The sequence below is a fragment of the Cucurbita pepo genome, unplaced genomic scaffold, assembly GCF_002806865.2.
Source record: "Cucurbita pepo subsp. pepo cultivar mu-cu-16 unplaced genomic scaffold, ASM280686v2 Cp4.1_scaffold001680, whole genome shotgun sequence".
In the NCBI taxonomy this organism is placed as follows: Eukaryota; Viridiplantae; Streptophyta; class Magnoliopsida; order Cucurbitales; family Cucurbitaceae; genus Cucurbita; species Cucurbita pepo.
In genome coordinates, this window is record NW_019647797.1 from 448 (window position 1) to 6,663 (window position 6,216).

The 6,216-nt window shown below is 41.7% G+C and overlaps 11 non-coding genes across 11 annotated transcripts; 5 read left to right on the forward strand and 6 right to left on the reverse strand.

Moving 5' to 3' along the window:
* The first annotated feature begins 511 nt into the window (after positions 1-511).
* Positions 512-595, forward strand: TRNAL-CAA. The gene has a single exon. It is a non-coding gene; the product is annotated as a tRNA-Leu (tRNA).
* Positions 596-843: 248 nt separating this feature from the next.
* TRNAN-GUU lies at positions 844-917 on the reverse strand. Its single transcript has one exon. It is a non-coding gene; the product is annotated as a tRNA-Asn (tRNA).
* A 520-nt stretch (positions 918-1,437) lies between these two features.
* Positions 1,438-1,521, forward strand: TRNAL-CAA. The gene has a single exon. It is a non-coding gene; the product is annotated as a tRNA-Leu (tRNA).
* A 248-nt stretch (positions 1,522-1,769) lies between these two features.
* On the reverse strand, positions 1,770-1,843 carry TRNAN-GUU. Its single transcript has one exon. It is a non-coding gene; the product is annotated as a tRNA-Asn (tRNA).
* A 520-nt stretch (positions 1,844-2,363) lies between these two features.
* On the forward strand, positions 2,364-2,447 carry TRNAL-CAA. The gene has a single exon. It is a non-coding gene; the product is annotated as a tRNA-Leu (tRNA).
* A 248-nt stretch (positions 2,448-2,695) lies between these two features.
* On the reverse strand, positions 2,696-2,769 carry TRNAN-GUU. Its single transcript has one exon. It is a non-coding gene; the product is annotated as a tRNA-Asn (tRNA).
* Positions 2,770-3,289: 520 nt separating this feature from the next.
* Positions 3,290-3,373, forward strand: TRNAL-CAA. Its single transcript has one exon. It is a non-coding gene; the product is annotated as a tRNA-Leu (tRNA).
* Positions 3,374-3,621: 248 nt separating this feature from the next.
* TRNAN-GUU lies at positions 3,622-3,695 on the reverse strand. Its single transcript has one exon. It is a non-coding gene; the product is annotated as a tRNA-Asn (tRNA).
* A 793-nt stretch (positions 3,696-4,488) lies between these two features.
* On the reverse strand, positions 4,489-4,562 carry TRNAN-GUU. The gene has a single exon. It is a non-coding gene; the product is annotated as a tRNA-Asn (tRNA).
* A 519-nt stretch (positions 4,563-5,081) lies between these two features.
* TRNAL-CAA lies at positions 5,082-5,165 on the forward strand. The gene has a single exon. It is a non-coding gene; the product is annotated as a tRNA-Leu (tRNA).
* Positions 5,166-5,467: 302 nt separating this feature from the next.
* Positions 5,468-5,541, reverse strand: TRNAN-GUU. Its single transcript has one exon. It is a non-coding gene; the product is annotated as a tRNA-Asn (tRNA).
* Between the last annotated feature and the right edge of the window lie 675 nt (positions 5,542-6,216).

A 6,216-nucleotide genomic window follows, 5' to 3' on the forward strand; every position in this document is an offset into this window, starting at 1 on the left:
TATCAACAATGTGCTTTTTAGAAGTGTCAAAACATGATTTTTGAGAATATCAGTAAGTTCTTACACACCACGTCACATGCCGATTTTGATTGAAAATATATAACAGAGAGAAGCACCAACACCTATGTAAGAAATGTTTCTTCACCTCTTTCTCACAAAGCAACCATTGTGTGGGCCAAGCGTCCTCACTGGCGCATCGCCTGGTGACTAGCTCTGATATCATTCGTAAAAGTCCAAGCGCACAACTAGCAGACATTGTCCATTTTTTCCCGTTAGGTATTGCCATCAGCCTCACAGTTTTAAAACGCGCCTATTAGAGAGAGGTTTTCGCCACTTATTAGGATTTTTTCGTTCCTCTCTCCAACAATAAGTAGATATTATCTATTTTAATCCGTTACGTATCGTCGTCAGCCTCACAGTTTTAAAACGCGTCTACTATGGAGACATTTACACACCATATACGGAATACTGAACTCCCCTCTCAAACCAATCAAGGCACACACCATTAGCAGTTAGGATGGCTGAGTGGTCTAAGGCGCCAGACTCAAGTTCTGTTCCTCGTAAGAGGGCGTGGGTTCAAATCCCACTTCTAACATCTCATATTATTGTGAGGCAAAATGCGAGACACTAGTGGTTGAAACGTAACGTATCATTGTTTATCATTAAATAATAAGAACTTACTTCGACTCGCCAATGCCTTTTAAAAAGTGTCAAAACATGATTTTTGAGAATATCTGTAAGTTCGAGTTAGTTATCTTACACACCACGTCACAAACAACCGAAGTTGATTGAAAAAATATACTATTAGAGGGAAGCACCAACACCCAATGCTTCATTCGACTTCGCTAGAAGGAGGGCTTGAACCTCCGACCTTGTGGTTAACAGCCACACGCTCTAACCAACTGAGCTATTCCAGCCAACAATTTGTTAAAAACCAAGACCATCATTAGTTGATATTGTCTGCTCTCGTTCGTTACGTATCGCTGTCACCCTCATGGTTTTAAACTGCATCTACTAAGGAGAAGTTTTCAGACCCTTGTAAGAAATGTTTTTTCACCTCTCCAATCGATGTGGGTTCTCACAAAGCAACCATTCTGTGGGCCAAGCGTCCTCACTGGCGCATCGCCTGGTGACTAGCTCTGATATCATTCGTAAAAGTCCAAGCGCACAACTAGCAGACATTGTCCATTTTTTCCCGTTAGGTATTGCCATCAGCCTCACAGTTTTAAAACGCGCCTATTAGAGAGAGGTTTTCGCCACTTATTAGGATTTTTTCGTTCCTCTCTCCAACAATAAGTAGATATTATCTATTTTAATCCGTTACGTATCGTCGTCAGCCTCACAGTTTTAAAACGCGTCTACTATGGAGACATTTACACACCATATACGGAATGCTGAACTCCCCTCTCAAACCAATCAAGGCACACACCATTAGCAGTTAGGATGGCCGAGTGGTCTAAGGCGCCAGACTCAAGTTCTGGTCCTCGTAAGAGGGCGTGGGTTCAAATCCCACTTCTAACATCTCATATTATTGTGAGGCAAAATGCGAGACACTAGTGGTTGAAACATAACGTATCATTGTTTATCATTAAATAATAAGAACTTACTTCGACTCGCCAATGCCTTTTAAAAAGTGTCAAAACATGATTTTTGAGAATATCTGTAAGTTCGAGTTAGTTATCTTACACACCACGTCACAAACAACCGAAGTTGATTGAAAAAATACACTATTAGAGGGAAGCACCAACACCCAATGCTTCATTCGACTTCGCTAGAAGGAGGGCTTGAACCTCCGACCTTGTGGTTAACAGCCACACGCTCTAACCAACTGAGCTATTCCAGCCAACAATTTGTTAAAATCCAAGACCATCATTAGTTGATATTGTCTGCTCTCGTTCGTTACGTATCGCTGTCACCCACATGGTTTTAAACTGCATCTACTAAGGAGAAGTTTTCAGACCCTTGTAAGAAATGTTTTTTCACCTCTCCAATCGATGTGGGTTCTCACAAAGCAACCATTCTGTGGGCCAAGCGTCCTCACTGGCGCATCGCCTGGTGACTAGCTCTGATATCATTCGTAAAAGTCCAAGCGCACAACTAGCAGACATTGTCCATTTTTTCCCGTTAGGTATTGCCATCAGCCTCACAGTTTTAAAACGCGCCTATTAGAGAGAGGTTTTCGCCACTTATTAGGATTTTTTCGTTCCTCTCTCCAACAATAAGTAGATATTATCTATTTTAATCCGTTACGTATCGTCGTCAGCCTCACAGTTTTAAAACGCGTCTACTATGGAGACATTTACACACCATATACGGAATGCTGAACTCCCCTCTCAAACCAATCAAGGCACACACCATTAGCAGTTAGGATGGCCGAGTGGTCTAAGGCGCCAGACTCAAGTTCTGGTCCTCGTAAGAGGGCGTGGGTTCAAATCCCACTTCTAACATCTCATATTATTGTGAGGCAAAATGCGAGACACTAGTGGTTGAAACGTAACGTATCATTGTTTATCATTAAATAATAAGAACTTACTTCGACTCGCCAATGCCTTTTAAAAAGTGTCAAAACATGATTTTTGAGAATATCTGTAAGTTCGAGTTAGTTATCTTACACACCACGTCACAAACAACCGAAGTTGATTGAAAAAATACACTATTAGAGGGAAGCACCAACACCCAATGCTTCATTCGACTTCGCTAGAAGGAGGGCTTGAACCTCCGACCTTGTGGTTAACAGCCACACGCTCTAACCAACTGAGCTATTCCAGCCAACAATTTGTTACAAACCAAGACCATCATTAGTTGATATTGTCTGCTCTCGTTCGTTACGTATCGCTGTCACCCACATGGTTTTAAACTGCATCTACTAAGGAGAAGTTTTCAGACCCTTGTAAGAAATGTTTTTTCACCTCTCCAATCGATGTGGGTTCTCACAAAGCAACCATTCTGTGGGCCAAGCGTCCTCACTGGCGCATCGCCTGGTGACTAGCTCTGATATCATTCGTAAAAGTCCAAGCGCACAACTAGCAGACATTGTCCATTTTTTCCCGTTAGGTATTGCCATCAGCCTCACAGTTTTAAAACGCGCCTATTAGAGAGAGGTTTTCGCCACTTATTAGGATTTTTTCGTTCCTCTCTCCAACAATAAGTAGATATTATCTATTTTAATCCGTTACGTATCGTCGTCAGCCTCACAGTTTTAAAACGCGTCTACTATGGAGACATTTACACACCATATACGGAATGCTGAACTCCCCTCTCAAACCAATCAAGGCACACACCATTAGCAGTTAGGATGGCCGAGTGGTCTAAGGCGCCAGACTCAAGTTCTGGTCCTCGTAAGAGGGCGTGGGTTCAAATCCCACTTCTAACATCTCATATTATTGTTAGGCAAAATGCGAGACACTAGTGGTTGAAACGTAACGTATCATTGTTTATCATTAAATAATAAGAACTTACTTCGACTCGCCAATGCCTTTTAAAAAGTGTCAAAACATGATTTTTGAGAATATCTGTAAGTTCGAGTTAGTTATCTTACACACCACGTCACAAACAACCGAAGTTGATTGAAAAAATACACTATTAGAGGGAAGCACCAACACCCAATGCTTCATTCGACTTCGCTAGAAGGAGGGCTTGAACCTCCGACCTTGTGGTTAACAGCCACACGCTCTAACCAACTGAGCTATTCCAGCCAACAATTTGTTAAAATCCAAGACCATCATTAGTTGATATTGTCTGCTCTCGTTCGTTACGTATCGCTGTCACCCTCATGGTTTTAAACTGCATCTACTAAGGAGAAGTTTTCAGACCCTTGTAAGAAATGTTTTTTCACCTCTCCAATCGATGTGGGTTCTCACAAAGCAACCATTCTGTGGGCCAAGCGTCCTCACTGGCGCATCGCCTGGTGACTAGCTCTGATATCATTCGTAAAAGTCCAAGCGCACAACTAGCAGACATTGTCCATTTTTTCCCGTTAGGTATTGCCATCAGCCTCACAGTTTTAAAACGCGCCTATTAGAGAGAGGTTTTCGCCACTTATTAGGATTTTTTCGTTCCTCTCTCCAACAATAAGTAGATATTATCTATTTTAATCCGTTACGTATCGTCGTCAGCCTCACAGTTTTAAAACGCGTCTACTATGGAGACATTTACACACCATATACGGAATGCTGAACTCCCCTCTCAAACCAATCAAGGCACACACCATTAATAGTCAGGATGGTCGAGTGGTCTAAAACGTTAGACTCAAGTTCTGGTTCTCGTAGGAGGGTGTGGGTTCAAATCCCCATTTTGACATCTCATATTATTGTGAGGCAAAATGCGAGACACAGATAAAATCTACTAGTGGTTGAATAACGTATCATTGTGTTACCTACCATGGTGGATTTAACTTGACTCGCCAATGCTTTTTTAAAAAGTGTCAAAACATGATTTTTGAGAATATCTCTAATCGAGGAGAACCTACAGCCATGCTTCATTCGACTTTGCTAGAAGGAGGGCTTGAACCTCCGACCTTGTGGTTAACAGCCACACGCTCTAACCAACTGAGCTATACCAGCGTACAATTTGTTACAATCCAAGAGCATAATTAGTTGATATTGTCTGCTTTCGTTCGTTACGTATCGCTGTCACCCTCATGGTTTTAAACCGCATCTACTAAGGAGAAGTTTTCAGACCCTTGTAAGAAATGTTTCTTCACCTCTCCAATCGATGTGGGTTCTCACAAAGCAACCATTCTGTGGGCCAAGCGTCCTCACTGGCGCATCGCTTGGTGACTAGCTCTTATATCATTCGTAAAAGTCCAATCTTACAACTAGTAGACATTTTCCATTTTTTTCCGTTAGGTATTGCCATCAGCCTCACAGTTTTAAAAGCGCCTATTAGAGAGAGGTTTTCGCCACTTATTAGGATTGTTTCGTTCCTCTCTCCAACAATTAGTGGATATTATCTATTTTAATCCGTTACATATCGTCGTCAGTCTCACAGTTTTAAAACGCGTCTACTATGGAGACATTTACACACCATATACGGAATGCTGAACTCCACTCTCAAACCAATCAAGCTACACACCATTAGTAGTCAGGATGGTCGAGTGGTCTAAGGCTCCAGACTCAAGTTCTAGTCCTCGTAAGAGGGCGTGGGTTCAAATCCCACTTCTGACATCTCCATATTATTGTGAGGCAAAACGCGAGACACAGTGGATAGAATCTACTAGTGGTTGAAAAACGTATCATTGTTATTCATTATATAATAAGAACTTCGCCAATGCTTTTTAGAACGAACTTCCTACTTCCTACCATGGTTGATTTAACTTGACTCGCCAATGATTTTTAAAAAGTGTCAAAAACATGAGTTTTAGTTCAAGTTGGTTAATCTTACACACCACGTCACAAACAACCGAAGTTGATTGAAGATATTAAATTAAATTAAAGGGAAGCACCAACACCCATGCTTCGTCAGACTTCGTTAGAAGGAGGGTTTGAACCTCCGACCTTGTGGTTAACAGCCACACGCTCTAACCAACTGAGCTATTCCAGCCAACAATTTATTACAATCCAAGAGCATAATTAGTTGATATTGTCTGCTCTCGTTCGTTACGTATCGCTATCACCCTCATGGTTTTAAACCGCATCTACTAAGGAGAAGTTTTCAGACCCTTGTAAGAAATGTTTCTTCACCTCTCCAATCGATGTGGGTTCTCACAAAGCAACCATTCTGTGGGCAAAGCGTCCTCACGGCGCATCGCCTTGTGACTAGCTCTTATATCATTCGTAAAAGTCCAAGCGCACAACTAGCAGACATTGTCCATTTTTTTCCGTTAGGTATTGCCATCAGCCTCACAGTTATAAAACGCGCCTATTAGAGAGAGGTTTTCACCGCTTATTAGGATTGTTTCGTTCCTCTCTCCAACAATTAGTAGATATTATCTATTTTAATCCATTATGTATCGTTATCAGCCTCCCAGTTTTAAAACGCGTATACTGTGGAGACATTTACACACCATATATGGAATGCTGAACTCTCCTCTAAAACCAATCCAGGGACACACCATTAGTAGTCAGGATGATTGAGTGGTCTAAGGCGTCAGACTCAATTTTTGGTCCTCATAAGAGGGTGTGGGTTCAANCCGAGTGGTCTAAGGCGTCAGACTCAATTTCTGGTCCTCATAAGAGGGTGTGGGTTCAATTCCCACTTTTATCTCCATATTATTGT